Consider the following 24,610-nt stretch of genomic DNA (forward strand, 5'->3'; position numbering starts at 1 on the left):
CCACTCTGCAGGACTTCTACTCTCATGCATCCTGTGCAGACAGAGAACCAGATTAGAAGGACGGGGTTCTCTTACATCGCTCCTAAACTATGGAATGATCTCCCACTCCAAATCAGACCTTTCTGCTCTCCTCTTAAATTCCACAAGAAGTTGGGTTTTCAATTAACCAACCTACCATAGTCAGGGCTAGACACACACACCTGTTCACTGCAGGATACTATCTCGGGTGATAGTGCACTTGTCACAAAAGGGAGTTGACAACACCCGAAAAAGTTAAAAGAAACTTATCCGATCTTCCACGATGGTTTGCAACACTCCCAGATCCTGCAATATAAGAAAAAATATCAATAAGTTAGAGACAGGACACCAGCGAAAGAGAAAGGAAAAGACAGAAACAAAGAAAGGATGTTTTTCTTCCCAGGAGGAAGATGTTAACAACAAAAATGAGGAAAGACAAGGAGAAAGGGAAGAAGAGCAACAGGAGGGACTCAAGGACTGGAAGTGTTGTGAAGTCTGGAGAAACCGAAAGGTCTCCTGGAAGCTGTGACTGCCGGAGGGATCCTCTGTTCCATCACGCTCCTGGAGGAGCGTGGCTAGCACAGGTGCGTGCGAAATTACAGGGGTGCAGGGCAGCTGGGGAGAAGTCAAGTGCAGAATAAAATGTGAAACAAGAAAAAGAATGAGGAAGAGATTTATAGGCAGATAGAATGGAGGAGGATACCACCCTTTGAAGAAAGCTACAGCTAAAATGAGGTAATCCCGGAGAAGATAAGGTATGAATGAAGAAACGCCAGTAAAAGGTACATGTTTCTGAAGAATTCAGTAGAATCTTTTTTCTCTACTTTCCTTCTGCCTGATCTCATAAAAGCTAATAAGTTGTAAAAGAAACAACACCAAGAGGCAGAGGAACTGAGCAACCTTATACATGGGAGATAGCAAACAGGAACAAAATCTTAGCTAAACACAGAAAAATAGCAAAAGAAGTTGAAACAACAAAGAACGAAGGGAATGGTAAAAAGTCTATAGAATGGAAAAAAGAATAGTTATACAACTCTAAAAATAAAGGGCTTGCCTGTGATTTGTTCTGAGGGTTTAGGATGGAAGATTAACCTATAGAGCAAAGGAGACGAAGGGAGAAAATCTTTACCAACAATGGAAGATTGTCGTTGTCAACTCTAGAGGAAAAGGAGGACGAAGGAACATTTAAAGATATAAGAAAGATACCAAAGTTCTGCTCATGAAATAAAGCTCTGATTTTTTGCTGATACATAGTGTACTGGGCCATTTTGCAAATACATATAACATAACTATTTTGAACTGTGGGCACAATCTAGTCCTTTATTTTTATCTTGTGGGTGCAATTACTACTAGTGGCGTGATGAAACTGGAGCACCCTGCAAAGAGTATGGAGAGGGCACCCTCTGGACTCACATAGGCCAGGTGCTGTGCTGAAGGAACCCCCTGGAGCTTGACCCTCTTCCCCCCCCACACTGCAGGGACCTCAGGGGCCTTTGTTAACACATAAAATCAGCTTTGGTGCTGCTCCCTAAGGAACACTTTTTACCTTATAGGTGCCAATATTGAGGGGTACCTACCACATGTAAATCAGAGTTACCCTAGAAGAAGCAACCTAGCAGAAACTTTCAAGTCATATCCTGTCTTAGTGGAAATACAAGCAACCTGAGCTTTCCTGTGAATCTTTCTGGGTAGGAAAATCTCAGCTGAGTAAGAAAATGACTGGAGCCAGCAACCATACACTATTACTATGAGGATGTCCAGCATAGTGGTCACTGAATCAGCATTCTGACTCTACACTTGTCTCTACCTTTTTTAATTTGAATTGCACAGCAGGGAGGTATGTTAACTTACCTATCTTTATATGACCTTACTGTATATGTTATGTGCAGAACTGTTTTTTGTTTATTTGTGTGTGTGTGAACTAGGTTCATTTATATGTAAGCTGTACAATCCTTGTAGGGTTGTTGTTTGTGGAAGTGGGCATAAACTGTACACAATTCAAACCTACTGGCATTGTCAATATTTGTTTATAACATAAACCAATTACTCTTTTATCCACTTAGAGCCAGATCGGTTAATGGTGTGTGTGTGTCAGTGTATGTGACAGATGGTGCAGGTTAAGAAGTGTGTATGGCATCCACAATTAACGAGAGCACCATGAATGGGTCAGGAATGGGCAATGGAACAGGGAATAGAAGGGAAGGGAGAAAGTGTACACATTAGAGAGTGTGGGAAAGAGAGACAGACATATTGTGTTGTACTCACTCTTGTGCCGAGGCAAGACATATCTTAGTGGCCGTTGTATGGAACAAATTTTAATTTTATTACCCATTTCATGATAATTCATGCCCTTTCACCCCTTTGATACCAGGCAGTACTAATTACTTGTGAAACTTTAACAGGGTCACACAACAACAGTTGAAATATATCTTTCCCAAAAATCCGAAGGGTTGCCACTGGGTACAGAGACTGAGTCAGAGGTAACTGTAAGTAGGAGGGAGGTTCAAGAGACAGAATTATAATAAACAGACTTCAAATAGAAAGAAAGGTCACTTTGCCAGGGGGGCATTTGAAGATGGGGGCCGGGGTAATTGCGCACTTGGCTCATGCCTAAAAGATCTCAAGTTATACTAGTGACATCTTATGGATTTTTGGATTACTGGGCAAAACATTTCTTGAGGCCCAATGTTTGGAACAACATTGAATGTACCACCCATTCTCAGCTAAGCCAAGCCCTTGTGATGCCAAACAATAATAGATTATATGTTAAACTTTCAGAAATTATGATACACAAAATAGGTGAAAACCCAATCTGCCTTTTATCTGCCAACCACAAAGTACCAAACGAATGCTTGAGCAAGCATTGCCAAAGCCATTTCACTTTGTGCTTGGACCTAGATCTTGTGATTTGCAAAAACAACATTTTACATTGACTTCAGCCTCTAAACTGCCTGTTTCTTTCCTTGTGGAAAAACACTGTAAGAGTGACTATGTGGCTATTTACTGGTCTGTTTAGAGTGTAATTTTAAAATAAGACATACTCACACAACACTCTGAATTGTAATCACAAATAAATCTTGCTTCAATAATGGAGAAAAAGCAAAGCGCGGTTCTGAGAATTTTCACCATTCAATCCTGGGTAATCTGATAATTTTCTCCTCATGTTTCTTCCCCTGTCTTGTTCCTCTTCTCCTCCATCCAATGTACATTCCCCTGGCTATCTAACTCCCTGGTATTCTGGTGAGTGTGAGAAATGAGAGAAGGAGAGAGATAGGAGAAATACACAGAAAAAAAAGGGAAAATGAAGGTGGAGATACAAATTAAGTGCAGAGATACTTGAGGTAGCAAGAGGAGTAAGGTAAATAAAGATACATGAGTTAGCCAGACAGAAGGATTCACAGAAGTAATAAGAGGAAGTCAGCGGAAACGGTAGGTCTAGAAAAAGATGAAGAGAAATAGTTAAGGGTTTTAGATGGAAGTATAGAGGGATAAAGCTAGAGATAACAGGAAGAACATTTCAAGAGAGGACGAGGGAGAAGGTACACTGAGGAACAATTAGAGAGAGAGGGGGAGTGAGGTAAAGTAAAAAGAGAAGTCAATAAAAGAGAGGTCAAGAAAGGGAAAGAGAAGGGTGAACGCCCATGGCTGTGTGAGTTTTAACTGCAAATTTGACCTGTCAAAATAACCCCTTTTAGTAGGACCAAACTAGCTTTTCAAATAGCGATATGTCACTCCAATCAGACATTAATGCCCATAAGGCAGGGTGTATAGTATCTAAAAGTAGGACATGTAAAATTGTAATGTTAATGTTAAATATGTCCGTCTAGTGAAAAATCCCTTAAAGTTATAATCACTGTAGCAGTATTGGCTGTTCTATGGGAAAACATGTGGATGCAGTATTAATTTCATGCATTTTATCTCTGCTTAGGAAAAAGCTAGAAATTCATTTTTTTAACCTTTTGAAATATTTATTGCATACTCAATTTACAGAAAAAGTTGGATTTGTGATACATATTTTGGAAAGATGACTTTAAACACGTTACCTTTGCCCTACCTGACATCTATGGAATCGAAATCTGCATTTTGCTCTCTCTTTTCTACCAGCCAGTAATAAGCATTTCAATAGGAGAAATGAAGTGCAAACTTGCTGTGAGGACAGGGACAAAAGGCCTTTAGTGTGGAGAGGTGTTGTGGTGCCTTTGACAGGATAGCCTGTGGGTCGGGCCAGTGACTTAATTAGCTCCAAAGAGGACTGTCCTGTCACAAAAAGATGTATCTCACAGCCAGGCCTGCACACTTATTTTGTCCCCCCTAGCTAGACCCTCTTGTTGACATCACAGTGTTAGATTCTGCTGGAGTCTCTGAGATTGCTGTGGGTACAGTGACTGTTTAGAACTGGATTGTAGTGGCCAGGCCATGTGGCCAGCCCCCTATAAAAACCCAACACCATGCCTCGCACGACCTTTGGCTGTGTGCTGCAGGGATTGTCTGTGCATACAGGGAAACAGTTGAAAACTCTGCTTTCTGCAAACAGGAGCTGTTTGACAGCTTCCACTTGCAAAAAGTGGAGTGTTTGCTCTGACTTGAAGGGAACAGCCAAAGCTACTGCCAAGTAAGGGCAAACAGTTATATTGTGGGGGTGGACACCCCAGAACATCGCAGGAACAAGCCCTGGGGAGTGGCAGTCCCCTGGACCTTCATTGGCTCCTTGAGGTGGGCTGCACGGCCCCCTCTATTGTGAAGTAACCCCAGGAAGGTGGTGGTCCCCAGGGCTAGGGGTCCACAACAAACCCCCTTCATTCATTAATTGTAGCCCCAGGGAGATGGCAGTCCCCTGGGCTGCAGCAGAGACAGGAGGCCCCCTTGCATTTCATTACTGATTCTGCCCTGGGGAGGTGGTGGTCCCTGAGGCTGTGGAGGGGGGGTGTTGTGGCTGCTTGCATTTAATTAGATATTAGCCCCAGGGAACTGGCAGTCCCCAGGGAAGTGGGGGCCATGCTGCCCCCCACATTTCATTATAAATTCTGCCCGGGGAGGGGGCGGTTCCTGGGGCCACGGGGGACAGGCGGACCCCCCACATTTCATCAGATATTAGCCCCAGGGAGGTGGCGGTCCCCCGGGCTGAAGTGGGGACCAAGCAGCTTCCGTATTCAAAATTTCAATGCCCCTTGGTCCTAGCCCACCGGGGCTTCATTTAAACAAGCGCAGGTGCCCGTGCTTGTTTTTTTTATTTTTAGTGGATCTGCCGTGACACCCGAAGATAATTTTTAAAAACATGTTTTTTTACTATGAGGAGTTCCCTCTGGGACCCCAGCACCAAAGCTAGGGGGTCAGGGTTTCCCTACCTTGGCCCTTCTTCTTTTTTCAAATTTTTTTTCTGGGACTCGGCTGAAGCTGAGTCCTATCGTGGCTGCTAACACTTCCTTGTTGAAGTGTTGCCAGCTAATCAGATCTCAGCATGAGATTGGGAGGGTTTGCGGAGTCTTTGCATCCCCATATATAGAAACTTGGATTTTCTTTGATTTCTCATAATATACTGAACAGATTTACAACAAATAACAGGTTTCTGGACCAAGAGCTACCTTTCTGCCAAATTTGGTGTTATTCCATCCAGTGGTTCAGGGACTATTCTTGTTCCAAATCCCTGTGGAAAAATACGTGGGGAAAAAGCATTGTGGGACCTCCCTTTTTCTCAGCCCCCACTTGAAAGATCACCCTCAAACTTTCCAGAGGCTGAAGTGAGCATCATTTTTTTGGGAAACCTTTGTGAAAATTCATCAAACAGCACCAAAGTTATTTGCAAAACAAAAAGCACAGGCACTTTTTCAATAGTAACTAGATTTTGGGGGAGCTAGGTTCAACGAAGGCCAGAAAGGCCACCTGCAAGCGCAGGGCAATGAGTACAGGTGGGCAGTGGGAAGAGGACATGGGTGAACGTACTGCGGAGCAGGAGGCAAGAGGGAGAAGTGTAGAGTGGCGGGGGGCCAGGCGGGCCCATAGAGGCACACGTAGGGCATCAATGGACAGGGCCCCAGGGCGGCAGGAAGTTCAGGACTGGTCCTCAGTGGATATTGAGGCTAGGATTAAGGAGCAGAGGAGGGTGGTACAGGAGATGGAGGACAGGTGGGCAGCTATGTAAAAATAGGGAAGAAGCCCTTGATAAGGCCCGCCGCACCAAACAGAAGGCAGTCAAGGGTGGGGTAGGGATCGTTACGAGCCATGAAGAAGGGGCAGGTACCTGGGTGTGGGTTCCCCAGGAAGGTAGGCAAGAGGCTAGTGCGGCCGAAGGGTCCAGCCTCTCGACGGACATGAGTGGCACATATGCTCACACCACTGGCAGACACCATGAGGGCTACATGAGAGAGCGTTTGCCTGATACGATGCATGGGAAAGGTGTGGAGGATGACCGTGAGGGGTATGAGAAAGTTTTTGCATGGTTGAATTATGATGAGGTGCAAGGGTCAACGTGAATCCAGACAAGCCATGGGGGGATGTCGATTCGGAACTGTGAATGCAGTGGATGGCTTCTTAGCACTTGGTGGCATCCACACATACCGATAGCGGGCTGCCGGTAATATACAAACCCTTTCATGCGCGTCCTGCCCGGGGGGGGGCAAGTGCTCCACAACGACCACAATTGTCCACGTCAGATGCATGCTGGAACTTTAACAAAGGTTTCTGCTTGCGCCATCCAAATTCAAGCACGAAATTCAAGCACGAATGTTCCAAATGCGGGGGTAGACACCCGGTCATGCAGTGCTTCTCTCTTGCAAGTCCAGCAGAGCAGTGGAGGTCAGCTAGAGGTAGAGGAACGCAGGGTGTTACTATGCCAGAGGGCTCCTACACCAATTAAGCTGGAATTCATGTTTCCCTGGTTACGTATGTACCCAGACAGGGACATAGCATGCAAGTGGAGTGGGGTTTCAGAGAAGGTTTTCAGATAGGGTACCAAAAGCCGGGGCAGAAAAGATAGGAAGACAATTTGCGGTTTGCCAAAACTCTACCAAAAGTCATTGCAGACAAAATAGCGAGAGCAGTTGCGAAAGGTAGGATTACTGGTCTTTTCTTTGATTGGCCCCTGGACACATTGATGATTTCCCTGCTTGGCCTGGTGCCCAAAAACAGTAAAGGTGAGTTTTGCCTTATTCATGGCCCAAAGGGGCATCAGTGAACAATTTCATCGCTCAGGAAGAGACTAGGGTGGTGTACGCGTCGCGTATGATGCCATCCGGCTCGTTCGGTGGTGCGGTAGAGGGGCAGAGCTGGCGAAATGCGATATCAAGGCAGCGTTCTGGCTTTTGCCCATTCATCTCGAAGATTTTTTCTTATTAGGGATGCAATTGGATGGGGAAATATATGTTGACAGGGTTCTTCCTATGGGCTGTGCCGTTTCATATGGGCTTTTTGAAGCCTTTAGTACTTTCCTACAGTGGGTCTTCGTGAGGGCGTGTGGACGTAGAGAAGTAATGCACTATGTAGATGATTTCCTTTTTGTGGGGCGAGCGGTATCATAGGCATGTAGTAAGGCTTTGGGTGGTTTTAAGGTCTTAGCCAAAGAAATAATGGGTGTTCCATTGGCCCCCGGAGAAGAGAGAGGGTCCTAGCTGTACTTTGACATTTTTGGGGATCGAATTGGATACTGAGGTGTTGGTAGCACGTTTGCCAGCAGGTAAAGTGGCAGAGACTTTGGACTTTCTGAGACAGGTGAGAAATTTGCACAAGATTGATTTGTATACGACTCAGCAGCTTTTAGGTTTCCTCAATTTCGCATGCAGGGTAGTGTGAGGGGGTAGGACCTTCTGTAGAAGACTGGGGCTTGCTATGTCGTTGGCGTCTCTTCCCTATCATAGGATCCAAGTGTCAGTGGGGCTTGGAGAGGGCATTAAAGTATGAGAAAACGTCTTGGCTAGCTTCAATGGTGTTTCCATAACCTTCCGGGAAGAAGACACGATCTGGCAAGTGAAGATCTTTGCAGCAGGAACTTTGGGTTTCGGTTTGTTCAGGGATGGCAGGTGGTGTGCGGAGCAGTGGCCAGCAGAGTTGGCTGACGCAGGGTAGAAGTATCGCCTTTTTGGAATTCTTCCCGCTATTGGTCGCTTTGACGGTCTGGGGTGGTGAACTCTCCAACAGAACAGTAGTTTTTCATGTTGACAATATGACAGTAGTGGAATTGGTGAACAGACAGAGGGCTAAAGATTTGAGAGTGTTACATTTGTTGAGATGTTTTATGCTTAGATGTTTATCTTTAAATGTTATATTTAAAGCAGAGCATATTCCTAGGGTGAACAACGCCATTGGAGATTCCCTGTCTTGTTCAGAGTGGCATCGTTTTTGCAGTTTGGCGGCAGGAGCGGAGCGATTCAAGACAGCAGTCCCGGCTGACATTTGGGAGTGGGGGGCGTGATGGTCATTGGGCTGGTGGAGAAGTCCTTAGCAGATTCAACACAGAGGAATTACCGATTGGCTTGGTTGGAATTTCAGAGTTTTGAGAATTGGGAGGGGGATTTTGGGGACAGAGTGTGGATATGTTATGGTCTTGCACGTCGCGTTTTGTTCTTTTCTTGATTCAGAAAGATTTATCGCCTGCAACGATCGTGGGTAAATTGGCAGGAGTTTCCTTTTATGGAAAATAGATTTTTGGTTGTGACCCGGCACAAGATGCTATGTTAGGCCGCATGTTGAAAGGGTGGGGTAGGGTGCTGGCAGAGAGGGGCACAACAGCGAGCGAACCTATCACGTTTGACTTGTTGCTTGAATTGCTGCATGTGTTACCAGTTTGTTCTGCTGACCCTCATGAGCTGGCATTGTTTCGTTTGTGTATGGCGTGGATATTTTTGGAGCGTTTCGGGTGTCGGAGTTGTTGGGGGTGGGAAAAGGAGCTGGTGTGTGAAAAAGTGAGATTTGTTTGCAGGAGGAACGCCTCAGGATATGGCTACGAAAGTCTAAGACTGACCAGTTGGGGAAAGGGAAGTGGGTATGGTTGAGTAGAAATGGGAACGGCATGTTCGCTTCTTGAGTGGAGCACTTTCAGGGTGCCATGGCTGATTGGTGATGCAGGTGTTTTTATCCATGCGAATGGTACTAAGATCACGGCTTTTCAGTTGCTGGCTGTGTTGCGTATGGCACTGAGAAGAGTGGGACGATGGGCGCAGTGTTATGGGACTCAATCTTTTGGGATTGGAGCAGCCACTGCCGCCGTGCAGCTGGGTTGGGACTGGTTGGCTATCAGGCATATAGGCAGGTGGAGGTCGCGGTGTTTTGAATGTTATGTTAGAACGTGAGTGGTTGTGGTATATTGCGGGTGGGGGGGATATTACTCTGTTTTCTAAAATGTTGTTTCTTTGCAGGTTGTGTGGCTGGTCCCAGCAGAGGGGAAAGACTGATACATGGACATTCTTTGGGATTGTCAAGTGGACGGCATGAAGTGTTACGGTGGGGAAAAAGTGGAATGAGGTGGGGCAGTTTGCTTCTTTTTCTGACGTCAATGCTACCTAATTGGGGATGTCCAGATATGCTGTGTTTGCATTTGGGGTAAAATTACTTAGTGAAACTTTCTGGGGTCACCCTGCTGCAAAATATGCAACGAGATCTTGAGTTGCTCTGCCAAAGGATGCATGGCACATGCATAATATGGACCAAGTTTGTACCTTGGAGAAAATGGAGAGGGGCTTAGAGTCATGAGGGTTTTCTGCAGGGCGCATGGGATCAAGGTTTTGAAACATGAGGACATCTAGGAGGAAATGTTTGAGCTTTTTTGGTCGGACAGTGTGCACCTTTCCGAACTGGGGAATGAGTATTACCTCACTGAGCTAGGAATAAAGGTGGGGGATTTGTGGGGAGAAAGAATATAGCTCTGAGATAGTGCTTGAGCAGGCAATGTTGCAGCGGGTTTCGCTGGTGGGGCAGCAAAACGCCTATCGGGTTTGTGCTGAGTGGCAGTAGATGGGGGAGGGTGGAGAGTCAGGTGCGGGTTTGGCCACCCTTCCGTGGGAAAAAGAAAACAGGTGAAGGATGATAGAGTGGGGGATGCCCGAAGCAGACAGGGGATGGATGAAAAATGAGGATGTGTGGGTCAAATTTAAGTGAAAAATGTATGAACTGAAGCTATTGGAGGGATGAGTGAAAAGAAGACTGGAAAGGTTTTATAAGATGGGGGTGGGGGAACTTCGAATTTGGTTAAAAGTTTAATGATAATGTTATTGTAAATAAGGCAATCCTGTCCTAAATAAATGGCCTTTTACACTTTAAGAACTTGTGTCACTGACTATGTCCCGATGATCACTAACCTCTACAGTGGTTACATTTGTTGTTACGCTTAAATGTGTTGTGTTCTAGGTTCAGGACTTGGGAGGGCAGGTAGGAGTGGAACGGCGTGTTTAGAATGCTTACAGAAGAATGTTAGGGATGGTTCTTATATAAACGGTCAGTTCGTGGTTAGGCATTTATGTTACAGGATGTATTTGTGATTGTTCCTTTAAGTAGGAATACACTTTCATTCGTACCTCATTGGTGAAGTTTCTTTCTTCAACATATTTGGCAACGACAGGGAGTAAGGAGAAGTCACTTACCTACCTCACGCTAAATAGGAGTGAAAAATGACATCAATGACTCTAGACAAGGTGTTGGGAGTCAGCCTGCAGGAGCGATTTCAAGACGAGCTGACAAGGTGTTGAAAGTCAGCAGGCGAGGTGTCAAGAGTCAGCCTGCAGGAGCGCAACAAAACGGCATACAAAAAATGGGTGCGTGCTGTAGTTCCATTGAAGTGGGAGCAGCTGCCTACGAGAGGCAGTACTTCTATCTGCTGTAGAAACAAAACATGCACCAGTGGCCATCTGAGGTGTTTTCAACATCACAGAGAGGAGAGTTTGCTGATTTAAAAACAGTGGAAGTCTCCCTACGTGAGGCACGTATTTCCACATCTGTAGCATACATGTTTTCATATTTAATGGTGTCGTGCTCATCTTAAAGTAATTCTGCTAAGCGACAAACTCCTTTGACTATTTTAAATCACAAACTGTTCTATGTGCTTGCATAACGATCGGGATACACCATATTCACATGCATGTTCAAGCCGGCTGTCATTGACAATGCATAAACAAACATATGCTCACCATGCGTAAGCAATTAGCATACTGTTGATGAAGCAGAAAATTAAGGTTTTGATTTATTAACGCTTAAACGTAGTGCTGAAATAATCATGTGTGACTTTAACCGAATTAATAAAGATTGTACGGGGACAAAATGTGTCCTCAGAGTAGTTTGCCATCATTTATACGCGTGCTTTATATAACGTGGTGTATTAGAATTGCACTAATCCGACATAATCATAAACGTGTGCTACGATTTGCTTGTTTTGAAATGTTTTAGCTTAGCATTACTTTAGCGGAGGCTTTGGCCTAGTTGCCTGGTCTCACGGTTTGGATGCTCGTATTTTTCCACTGTGCTATTAAACGTGTATTCTTGCTTGAAGCTGTACTTTTCCACAGAAGCTGTTCACATGCTTATCTTAAAGTTAGTGCCAGCCTGGCATATTTTCTCTTTAATTCAAGGTCGACTTGCAGGTGCAGACAATGGAGGCTCTGAGAGTAAGCTAATTGGGAAACAATGTTGCGATTTGCGTACCCATCTCCAAGGATAATGTATGCTTAAGTAAAAGCTTGAGAACTGTCGTTTTTGATTGGTCAATTTGAAGCTAACCTATGAACCCTCCAATGGAGACCCTACTGGATTCGAACTGTTGTCTATAAAACCAGGTGCACGAGAGGAATTCGCTCTCTCTGTCATCGGATATCCTGCCATTTTGACTTCGTAGCTATTATGGCCCACTTTGCTGCGACGCCATTTTGAGAGACTTTGATGCTTTCTCTAATCGAGAGAAAGAGACTTTAAATGATTCTTGCCCTAGAGACTGTAACTTTGATTTGATCCTTTTGCATGAAGTAATAGTTTTACCTTGCCGCCGTGAGGCAATTGCCCGTTCACCCCTGCCCCTTTGTCCCGTCCCATGCTGACCGAGAAACGGTACCCATGATGACCGAAGGACGGTACCTGTGAGACGAAGACTTCCTTGTATGCTGATCATAATTGGTAAATATGAAAGGAAACTGTAAAATTGCATTGTGTTTCTTTTAGGTAACCAACTGCTGATTTTGGTAAGGTCCCTAGTTAGGAGTTTTCTAAATTAATGTTGCTAAATTGTTTTGCATGAAGTCCCACATGCTGATGCTAATTTGAGGTTAGACGAGGATTCCATATGTCACACGATGCAATTTGAGATCTTGTTATGCTGACTAAATGTACGCAATTAGTTCATTACAGATTATCGTATTAGTGCTTTGCATTGCCATTATCGAATGCCTTGTGATTCAGATGCTTCATAGATTACACTTGTTTCGACGTTATGGACAGCTATTAATGTTCATATATGTTTATCATTTGGTGTTGAGAAACATTTACATTGTGCTAGCTTTGTTAATATAGGGAAATAAATTCACTAACTTTGCATTAAACTGGTGTGGTTCTTCCTGACTGAAAGGTCAGGGTTCGCCGAAATGTATTCTGGATTGATTGTAAAGTGTTATGTTGTTCAAGGTGTTGCTTATGTTCGTTATTGATTATTGATTTGATGTGACTGATTGATATGAGAGTACAGAGAGTTCCCACTTAGTCAAAAGATTCATCGGCCTAAAGAGCGTCCAAACGTAGGTAAATTGTTACCACGTTCCGCTCTATCAGTAGATGGTAGCAGAGGACGGTTACGTCTTTTGGGACCCTGTACTCCTAAAGTACATGGTGTTGAATTGACGGTTACGCATTTTGAAACCCCATTCGAAAAGTTGAATTAGATTTTCTTGGGTAGAACGGATTGACAAGATGATGATGGGCTAGGTCCACCGCAACTTTCCCGGGATCTCGGAGCTTGCGAATGGAGAGAACGGAGGTGTGGAATCAGCGCTGGCGGTACTAGTGATGGTATGAATGAAGTTAGGGTTTTGCGCTTGCACAGCTTATTGCCGCAGGGTGTGTGAAAAGGTTGCGAGGGTTTTCTTTTAAGGATAGCGGAGGTGCGACTCCGAGTGTAGAAGTAGAGAGGTCGTAGAACTTCATAGAGTAACGGAGGTGCGGCTCCGAGTGTGAGAGTAGGGAAGTCGTCGAACTTCATGTGCGTGTGGCGCTTTGTGCATAAAAAGGTCCACGTGGTTGTTGTTGTTGAGACGGGCCCTGCGAGGTCAAGAGACTCCGGAGTATGTTGATCCATGTTGTGGTCTGGGCGGTTTAGTAGGTTGATCGGGCGTGGTCAACGAGTCGGTACGTGTGTTAGGGAGTGAAAGAAACTTCGACTTCGGGCTTTGACAAGATTCTAAGTGCACTAGAACAGATCATTGACAAGTTGAGAGTAGGTCTGCGGGTCAGATTTGCTTGCGAATGTGGGGACTGAGAAAGACCGAATAGCGGCCGAGGCTGGTGAAAGAGATCGAATAGTGGCCGAGGCTGGTGAAAAGTCCCTAAGGTCCTGAAGCGATTGTGTTACCCTTCCTGTAGTAAACCGACAGATCTGTTTTATTTTTTGGTAGCTCGCAATATATGCAAGAAGTTGTTACGAAAAGAGGTGAGTGAAGGAGGACTAGCCGCGAGGCTTTGTCAGCCGCAGTGTGTGAGTGTGACGTCACTAGGAGCCGCGCTGGGATAGGTTGGTGGGTGAGACGGGTCGCGCACGGATTGGACGCAGTCCGTGGGACTCGATTGGAAGGGGAAAGGCAGGTGAAGAGTATTCCGGGAATTAAAGTCACCTATTGATTACAAATTTTGTAGAATTAAAGTTACCTATTGATTAAAGTTTGTGGAATTGAAGTCAAATATTGGTCATAAACTTGGTTAAATAAAAGACAAGAAAATGAAATTCTTTAAAGCATTCAGGAGCGCGATGAAGGGGGAGTCTTACATTAAAGCGAGCGTAGGAGAGGAGACGCCACCCGAGGGTACACCAGCTTACATTGTAATGGAAGAAAAGGGGGTAGCTCCGTGTCTTTGGCTAAAGCAATGGCACCAGTTGTCAGAGAAACATGGGAGTGTAGCGTTCCCGATATACGGGACATTCAATATAAAGATTTTAGAGAATTTGAGATTCACGATGTACGACATGAAGGTGCCTCCAAGGCCAGCACAGTTCGAGGCTCTAGCAATTTGGGAACTAATGGCCAGACAGCAACAGCAAAAGAAGTTCGAGACCAGAATGAGGAAGGTAGAAAAGACACTAGCGGACGCTAGGTGGGACAATGCACAGAAGGTGTGGAGGTCAGATGTATTGCAGGGGATAAAACTGTTCCCCGCAATTACTAAAGAAGGAGAAGAGACAGGTAAGAAAGCCACCTGTAAGACAGACAGAAAGTTTTCCAGGATAGAGAGGACGAGGAAAAGTTGAGGAGAGAAGAGGAGTTAGAGGATGAGGAGTTGATAATGCAATTGCTGAACGACCGTCCACCGCCTTATGCAGAGAATGGACAAGGTCCAAGTACCAGTTCTGCCCCTCCAGCACCGGTACAGAGCAATGAAACCCAGAGTTCAGGAGCATCATCGGGATCTAAGGACCCGAGTCTGATGTTCACCCCGCAGATACCGCAGGTTAGGAGAATATATCCAGATGTGCCCGTGTTGAAGCCAGCAGAAAATTATCAGCCGCAGATGCCAGGGTACTACAACAGTGATAACAGTGCAGGAATGATTTTAGATCCAACAGTAAGGGGAGTACAGAATGGTTACAACCAAACAATGGCACAAGCTGAATCAACTCAGTTTATGATGCCTCAAAAGCAGATGCAGGGAGGAAACGCACATGTTCAAATGACGTGGAGCCAGATGGGCATGCCGGCAATGATGACCCATGGTGTGGGAATGAACATGCCACAGAACATGGGGAATGGACAGAACCCAGACGCGATATCCTTACCCATTACTGTAGGTCCAGCGGTACCTCTGTATAGTCAGCGTAATTCGGGTCTGAACAGTCAGGGATCAATGCTGCAGAATGGGACAGAAAGTAGGTGCATAGAAAACACTCCAGGGATAACTCCAATAGCGGCTCAGCCAACTGGGTCTGGATCCTTGATGGAGTTTAGTCCCATATGTGCTCAGTCAACACTGGTGAGGTCGAGCCCCCCACTGATAATACCTCTCACATCGAACACTGAAAAGCTGCCGCAGCCATCGATGGCAGTTGATGTGAACGCTACCCTGATGGGGGTGAATGCGCAACAGTTGACACAATGGTTCAACAGTCTGAATTCCACACAAAGTCCAGCTAGTGGGAAAGGAGAAGACTATATGAATAGGGTCAGGTTGAACATGGAAGCACAAGAATTGGTGGAAGGGACTATGGGTGTGAACAGGTTAGAGTCCTACACGGAAGAAGAGCTGAGGTATCTATGTCCCAGGATTACGAAGGAAGTGAACAAGATACATAAGAGCTTGCAGGAAGCAGCTGACAGAAACGGGGTTGACATAGACAAGACGAAGCACTTGAGCAGGAGTTACAGGTTAGATTTTGGGACCACAGATTTTGAACACATGAGGTCAGCAGGCATGAAGACACACCTTAGAGAATTGCTGCAGAGTGCACAAGTGTGGAGGTGCTTAGACAAATGGGAAAGCAGGTAGGTAAAGAGGAAGGATAAGAGGAGGGACAGCGCTACAGAGCACAATGAGAAAAGACCGCAGAGTAGTGATACAGTAACAATGCTACCAATGAGGGAGACAGCAGGAGGAAAATTAGTACATGTACCATGGCACAGAAGCGACATTCAGTCCTTTACGGACGATTTTCCCAAACTGAGGGAGAAACCGATTGAATGGTATCAGCAGACTGATAGGTTTGTGAAGCTTACAAAATGTCTCTGGGAAGACCTGAACACTCTCTTTGAGATTGTGGTTCCGGCAGATTTGTGGGAGGATTGCAAAAGAGCTGTAGGTTGGCCGACAAGTGAACCAGAGAGGGACAGGGAGACAGGTGCACCGTCACCTTTGGTGATGAGCTTGTACTATAAGGTGATTGAGCATTTGAAAACGAAGGTACCCGCGAAGAACGTGGATTGGCAGAAGATTGATCGAACTGCCCAAGAGACTAAAGAATCGATTCATAGTTACTATGAGAGGTTGTTGAAGGTGTTCAAGAATTACAGTGGCACGGAAACAATTGAGGCGAAGGACATGCTTCATTTTGTCTTCAGATTTGTGGAAGGGCTGAGGCCAGAGATAAGCCAAATGATAAAGTCGCATTTGATTTGTTGGCAGTCGAAACCGATCGATGAGGTCTTGACTTATGCAAAATACTGTAGCGACGAAATTGAAGTGAAACAGAAAAAGTTGAAAGAGAAGGTGATGATGATGCAGCTTAAGGCAGCTCAAACAGGTTTCCAAGGTTTGCAAGGTCTGCAAGGTTTGCAAGGGATGCAAGGGTTCCAACAGCAGGTACCGCAACAGCAGTTGCAGTTGCAGGGAAACATGGCGTTCCAGCCACAGGCCAGAGGCAGAGGTCGAGGAGGTTTTGTGAATAATGGTCCGGATTTGAACACTGTTGTGACGGGTGTGCAGGCAATGAAGAAGGTGATGCCGTGTCACGTGTGCGGGATCGTCGGTCATTGGAAACGCGAGTGCCCGATGGTGGTGCAGGAAGGTGCGGGTGCAGGTGCAGGTGCAGGTGTTGGTCAGCAAAACAATGATGTCAACGCATTTCAGACAATGAGGGGACCGAAATTGAGAGGTCCAAGCTCAAATTTTCAGACTGTAAATCAGTTGCAGGGATTACAACCTATGCAGCCGCAGCAGATGCAGATGCCTCGTATGCAGATGACGCAAATGCAGCCGATGCAACAGCAGTTACCTATGGTACCTAATCAGCAAATGCAAATACCCTTGGCACCAATGAGTCAGCAGCAAGTGATGGTTCCTCCACAGGTAACAGGTCAGGTAATGAGTACAAATGGCACCGTACAACAGTTCCCCTTACACAGTGAGAGTGGAATAAACAACGTATGGGAGAGTGAAAGTTCAGGAGAAGAAGGAGATTGTGTGCTTGCGGCATCCTTGGAAGTTGATCAAAGGGGTCCGTACGTAGAGGGAAGGGTAATGGGGCATCATGTCTCATTCTTGGTTGACACGGGAGCAACACGTTCAACAGTTAAGAGCAGTGAAGTTCCAAATTTGCCTCTCTCAGGGAGGACAGTTCAAGTGGTGGGAGTAGCAAACAGACATCTGACGAACCCGATAACAGATCCGGTAACAGTCAGCATTGGTAACTATCAAGGGGTACATCAGTTTGTGGTATGTGACTCAAGCCCGATAGCACTGTTAGGGAGAGACCTATTGTGTAAATTGGGTTGTTCGATAATGTGTTCAAACGAAGGAATAACAATAGAAACGAGCAATGATGGGGAAGAAGAGGACAGTGTAGAGGGGGATGAAATGGAAACAGTCGACGAAGAGTATCCTCTGATTTGTCTCTTCCCGATGATAACTGAAGAAGATATCCCAGCAGAATTACGGGAAACAGTCGGAAAGGAAGTGTGGGACATGACAGGGAAAGAGGTGGGATTGATGAAAGGAGTGGAACCAGTAAAGGTGATGGTAAAACCCAATGCGATCTTTCCCCAGACCCCACAATACCACATGCCACAAGACACCCTCATGAAAGTTGCCCAACTCATTGACGAATTTGTAAAGCAGGGGGTACTGAAAGAAGTGCTAAGCAGTCCATGTAATTCACCAATAATGGGACTAATAAAGCCAAGTGGAAAGGTCCGACTCGTGCAGGATTTGAGGAAAATAAATGACATCATAATAAAGTGCTGCCCTGTCGTACCGAATCCAGCTGTGATAATGTTTCAAGTTCCTTGTGATGCTGAATGGTTCTCAGTCATCGATTTGTCACAAGCATTCTTTTCTGTGCCTCTTCATGAGGACAGCCAATTCCTCTTTTGTTTCAAATTCCTAGACAGAGTGTATAGTTGGTGTCGAATTCCTCAAGGGTTTTCTGAGTCACCGTCAATCTTCAATCAGATTCTAAAGAAAGATCTGGAAGCATTAAAACTGCCATTCGAGTCAACCCTAGTACAGTACATTGATGATCTACTGGTTGCATCAAAGACAGAAAGTGGCTGCACAGCCGATACCATTGCTCTGTTGAACCATTTGGGAAGGAATGGACATAAGGTGTCTCCTTCCAAATTACAGTTCTGTCAGAAGAAAGTGAAATACTTGGGTCACCAAATAGAGAAAGGGTCGCGGAAAATAATGAAGGAAAGAATTACAAGCATACTTCAGATGAGTCCACCAAAGACAAGGAAGGAGGTGAGGAAGTTTTTAGGAATGGTGGGATATTGTCGCCAGTGGATACCCAACTTCTCGTCTCTAGCGAAGCCCCTACTGAAATTGACCCAAAAGGATGCCTTGGATGAAATTGAACTGAAAGGAGATGAGATGGATGCTTTTGTTGAACTGAAAGAATGTATGTGTAGGGCTCCAGCTTTAGGTATGCCTGACTACACGAAGCCTTTCATATTGTTTTGTCATGAACGTGATGCATGTTCTTTGTCTGTCTTGACCCAAGCCCATGGTGGCGTAAACAGACCAGTAGCGTATTTTTCAGCTACTTTGGATCCGGTCGCAGCAGCACTCCCAGGGTGTTTGCGCGCCGTAGCAGCAGTTGGTATCAGCCTCACTAAGAGTGAAGGAATAGTGATGGGACACCCAGTAACAGTCATGGTCCCTCACTCAGTTGAGATACTTTTGACCCGCTCCCGAACGCAGCACATGACAGGAGCAAGACTCACAAGGTATGAAATGATAATTCTGGGCTCACCGAATGTGCAGCTGAAAAGGTGCACTACGTTGAATCCAGCTACCTTGCTTCCTGGAGAAAATGCTGAAATTGAGAACGCTGAAGACGTCGAGCATGACTGCCTTCAGGTTACTGAATTTTGCACAAAACCTCGACCGGACATCAAGGATACCAAGCTTGATGAAAATGACCAAATTCTTTTTGTTGATGGTTCATGTCTAAGAGATGGGATGGGGATTTTGAAAGCAGGATATGCTGTATGTACTGTAACAGGTGTCTTGGAAGCGGGATGGCTTCAAGGAGTCTATTCTGCACAAGTAGCAGAACTTGTTGCCCTTACAAGAGCATGTCAACTGTCTGCATTAATGAAAGTCACCATTTACACTGATAGTCAATACGGGTTTGGGATTGTGCATGACTTTGGACAATTATGGTCGCAGAGAGGTTTCCTGACTTCTTCAGGATCCCCAGTAAAGAACGGGGAGAGAATAAGGGAATTGTTACATGCCATTCAAGTGCCAGCCGAAGTTGCAGTGGTAAAGTGCAGTGCTCACACGAAAGGACAGGACTATGTGTCTCTGGGAAATGCATATGCAGATCAAGTCGCAAGATTTTGTGCTTTGAACTGTATATTGCTAAGGGATGATTGGAATACAATAAGTGAACCAGAACTCGAACCAGCTGAAGCATTTGCCTTGAAGGTTGTAGATACAATAGAGGAACTAAAAGCACTACAGAATAATGTCAGGGAGGATGAAAGAGATTCCTGGATTAAATCACAGTGTATAAAGAGACAAGATGAGTTATGGGTTTCACATGAGGGAAAATTTGTTTTGCCAAATAGTCTCTTATCACAGCTTGAGCAGTTCTATCATGGGCAAGCTCACCTAGGGAGAGATGCCATGATAAGATTGTTCAAAACTGATTGGTTTAACCCCAGATTTCGCCAAGCTGCAGAAGCAGTTTGCCATCGATGTGTCACTTGCCAGCAGATGAACCCAGGAAAGGGAACAGTTGTGAGTGCGAGTCACATTGGTAGGGCAAGCGGTCCTTTTAGTCGTATGCAGATGGACTTCATTGAGATGCCTGTGCATGGGGGTCTAAAATATGTGTTGGTGATTGTGTGCATTTTTAGTCACTGGATTGAGGCATACCCTACACGTAGAAATGACAGCCTTACAGTTGCCAAGCTATTGTTGAGGGAGTTGATACCACGTTTCGGATTCCCGATCTCTTTAGAATCAGATAGGGGAAGTCACTTCAATAACGAGGTGATAAAGTTACTTTGCGAAGCGCTGAACATTGAGCAAAAGCTGCACTGTAGCTATCGCCCTGAAGCCTCAGGACTGGTGGAGCAGATGAATGGTACGCTGAAATCGAGAATGGCAAAAATATGTGCATCGACAAATTTGAAATGGCCTGACGCATTGCCCTTAGTGCTAATGTCAATGAGAAACACTCCTGATAGAAAAACTGGATTGTCTCCGCATGAAATTCTCATGGGCAGGGCTATGAGACTTCCTGCAGTTCCCGCAAACATGCTTTTGAATATTACAGATGATATGGTGTTAGACTACTGCAAAGGACTGGCTGACGTGGTTCGCTCTTTCTCTCACCAGGTGGAAGCGACCACCTTGCCACCGATCCAAGGTCCAGGACACGCACTGAAAGCAGGTGACTGGGTCGTGATAAAGAAGCACGTGAGAAAATCGTGTCTGGAACCCCGTTGGAAAGGCCCTTTTCAAGTGATCCTGACGACAACTACTGCTGTGAAGTGTGCGGGGGTTCCCAACTGGATTCACGCCAGTCACACAAAGAAGGTGTTGTGTCCCACAGATGAGGAAGTTGAAGCGCTGAAAGTACCAGTGCCTGATAAAGCAGTGCCGAGTGCTGAAACAGAACAAAAGCGAACAGAAAGCGAACAGGCAGAAGCAGGAGAGAAAGAGATATTCTCCAACGACGAAGACACCAACTCACTTGGGGGAGACCAAGGAGAAAGTTCAGACAGCGACGAAGAAGCTGCAGGTGACAAAGAGCCTGAAGCAGCTGAGGGTAGCAAAAGGCCTGAAGCAGCTGAAGGTGACAAGGAGCCTGAAGCAGCTGAAAGTGATAAAGAGCCTGACGAAAGTAACGGTGACGAAGGGCTCGAAAAAGGTGAAAAAGAAGGAGAGCCTGATCAGAGGAGGGCTTTGCCAGAAGCCGACGATACAGAAAAAGGAAAAGAGAACGTGATTGATTACCCAGAAGGAGGGAACGAGGCAGAACAGAACGAAAGGGTTCAAGCCTCTACAGAAAAGATCGCAGGTCCATCAAATGGACATGGTGCAAAGAGAAGACTAAGCATCTCACCAGTAAAAGAAAAGGGTAAAGAAAGTTTGAACGAAGGAGGAAGGCCGAAAGTGAAAGAGAAAAGAAAGGAAGTGACTGTCGTGGAACAATCGTCAAGTGAGGAAAAAGACTTGACAAAAGAGGAAAGTACCAGCGAAGCAGAATCGAAAAGAGAAGCAAAATTGAAGAGGAAAAGGATACCAAACAGGAGATATTCCGGTCCTGAATGGGCATACGCAGTCAATGATGATTGGACTGACGAGTTTGTATCTCTAAGCATCGAGAACGAAGAAGAAGAAGAGATACCAATAGAAAAGAAAAGTTTCATAGACTCTGTCGATTGAAAGAGTAAATGATATTGCTTGCTGCAATATAACGTGAAAGAAACAACCAGCTGAGACATTGTTAAACCGGATGAGACATTTTGCTAAACTGATAAAGACTGAATTATTGCCGAATTGAGACAAATGCTGCTAACCGATAAGTGACTGGCCTTTTGAAGAAGACGGTGTGAACATTGTGCTCGTTCAGCTTTGCATCTGAATTGCTAAATAGTTTCATTTATAAGTGCTTCTAGCTCTCTGATTCTATACAGATCATGACTAGGTACGCTACGCAAAACAATAGAAAGAAATGTTGTAAATACGTGTGTATAGGCTTGGTAGTAACTTGTGTAATAATAATAATGGCAATTGTGTTTGGAATGCATGGAAAGGGTGAAAGTGAGAATATCGAGGCTTCTACTATTGCTCCTGTTACTGTCACTGAACTAACCCCATTGAAAAGACTAGCAATGGATGAGAGGCTCTTGCATGATAAGAAAGAGCTTTCGTATAACGTTTTCTATCGCTTACTAACAGAGTATGTTGAGACTATGGATGCGAAGGTTTGTTATGTGTGTACACAGATACCGACATCAGTAAAGGAAGGGGTGACTTATCACCACATGCCTCTTACATATGGGATTACGTGTAGTATAGTAATGTCTAGGTTTTATGGTCAAACTAACATACAGTATTTTTACTCGAATTATGATGTTACCTTTGCTTATGTTCCTATAATAGCACAGCTAAGCCAGACTGCAAAATATTGGGATTATAAAATTATGGGGGAATTTTTCGAGCCAATGCAACCTTTTGAAACGGCTCATGCTCATAGGGAGAACCTTACTTGCTCAGTCTCTGCTGTAGAAATAAGCTTTTTAGATCGCACAGATGATAGAAGGGCTCAAATGAAAGCGAAATTAGAAAAGGAGCTACATAAGAGGACTTCAGTAGAAAATTATGATTTTGCTGCTATAAAGACACAAGGGAAAATAGCTTTAGATGCTTGGCATGTATGGAAATTTTGTATATATCGAGGTGAATCCTATTATGACAATATTTTTGTAGGAGCGAGTGAGTGTAAACATACGTTTATTTTTAAGGCCAAATGGACATTCATGATGGACGGACTTGACCCTGTCATTCCAGGTGTGTATTACATTTGTGGGCATAATGCTTATTATCGTCTTCCCAAGGGATGGTGGGGGAGATGTTATTTGGGTATAGTGTTTCCAAAGGTTTATCAACTGGATGACGTATCGATGATTCAAAAGACATCTGGATCTCATAGTATCCAGAAAAGAGAGACCGCAGCTGCTGTGGTAGGTGATATATTTGGAGCCATGATTCCTTCATTGGGAGTTGTGCTGAATTCCATCAAGATACGAAAGTTGTCTACTATAGTGGATAACATGCTGACAAAGTTTTCAGGTGCTATAATCCTGATAGATGCTGAGCTTGCAGCGGAAAGAGCTATGACTCTTCAAAATAGGCTTGCTTTAGACATTCTTTTAGCAAAGGATGGAGGTGTTTGCAAAATGATTGGTGCACGTCACTGCTGTACCTATATACCGGATAATAGTGTGAAGATTAAAACTATGCTTGCTAATCTAACAAAAGAAAGTGCAGATTTGAAAGAACTGAAAGAACCAGGAGTGTGGGAGAAGGTTGGAAAGGGAATAGCTTCAGTGGGACATTGGATTGGGGGAATTTGGAATGGAATATTATTGAAAATAATAGAAGGAATATTAATAGTAATAATTTGTGTATTTGGAATTTGGGGAATAAAAAGGGGAATAATAATGATTATGGAAAGAATTAAAAGAAGAAAGGAGGAGAAAATTATGAAAAGAATGGCAGAAGAATACAAAGCGCAAACTAGGGGAATTAAAAGGAAAAGGGAACTGACAGAATTTTAATGGAATAAAATTTGTGGGCGTGGTTTGGTGTGATGACAAATAGTCATCAGAGGAGGGATTGATGAAGCAGAAAATGAAGGTTTTGATTTATTAACGCTTAAACGTAGTGCTGAAATAATCATGTGTGACTTTAACCGAATTAATAAAGATTGTACGGGGACAAAATGTGTCCTCAGAGTAGTTTGCCATCATTTATACGCGTGCTTTATATAACGTGGTGTATTAGAATTGCACTAATCCGACATAATCATAAACGTGTGCTACGATTTGCTTGTTTTGAAATGTTTTAGCTTAGCATTACTTTAGCAGAGGCTTTGGCCTAGTTGCCTGGTCTCACGGTTTGGATGCTCGTATTTTTCCACTGTGCTATTAAACGTGTATTCTTGCTTGAAGCTGTACTTTTCCACAGAAGCTGTTCACATGCTTATCTTAAAGTTAGTGCCAGCCTGGCATATTTTCTCTTTAATTCAAGGTCGACTTGCAGGGGCGGACAATGGAGGCTCTGAGAGTAAGCTAATTGGGAAACAATGTTGCGATTTGCGTACCCATCTCCAAGGATAATGTATGCTTAAGTAAAAGCTTGAGAACTGTCATTTTTGATTGGTCAATTTGAAGCTAACCTATGAACCCTCCAATGGAGACCCTACTGGATTCGAACTGTTGTCTATAAAACCAGGTGCACGAGAGGAATTCGCTCTCTCTGTCATCGGATATCCTGCCATTTTGACTTCGTAGCTATTATGGCCCACTTTGCTGCGACGCCATTTTGAGAGACTTTGATGCTTTCTCTAATCGAGAGAAAGAGACTTTAAATGATTCTTGCCCTAGAGACTGTAACTTTGATTTGATCCTTTTGCATGAAGTAATAGTTTTACCTTGCCGCCGTGAGGCAATTGCCCCGTTCACCCCTGCCCCTTTGTCCCGTCCCATGCTGACCGAGAAACGGTACCCATGATGACCGAAGGACGGTACCTGTGAGACGAAGACTTCCTTGTATGCTGATCATAATTGGTAAATATGAAAGGAAGCTGTAAAATTGCATTGTGTTTCTTTTAGGTAACCAACTGCTGATTTTGGTAAGGTCCCTAGTTAGGAGTTTTCTAAATTAATGTTGCTAAATTGTTTTGCATGAAGTCCCACATGCTGATGCTAATTTGAGGTTAGACGAGGATTCCATATGTCACACGATG

The sequence above is a fragment of the Pleurodeles waltl genome, chromosome 1_2, assembly GCF_031143425.1.
Source record: "Pleurodeles waltl isolate 20211129_DDA chromosome 1_2, aPleWal1.hap1.20221129, whole genome shotgun sequence".
In the NCBI taxonomy this organism is placed as follows: Eukaryota; Metazoa; Chordata; class Amphibia; order Caudata; family Salamandridae; genus Pleurodeles; species Pleurodeles waltl.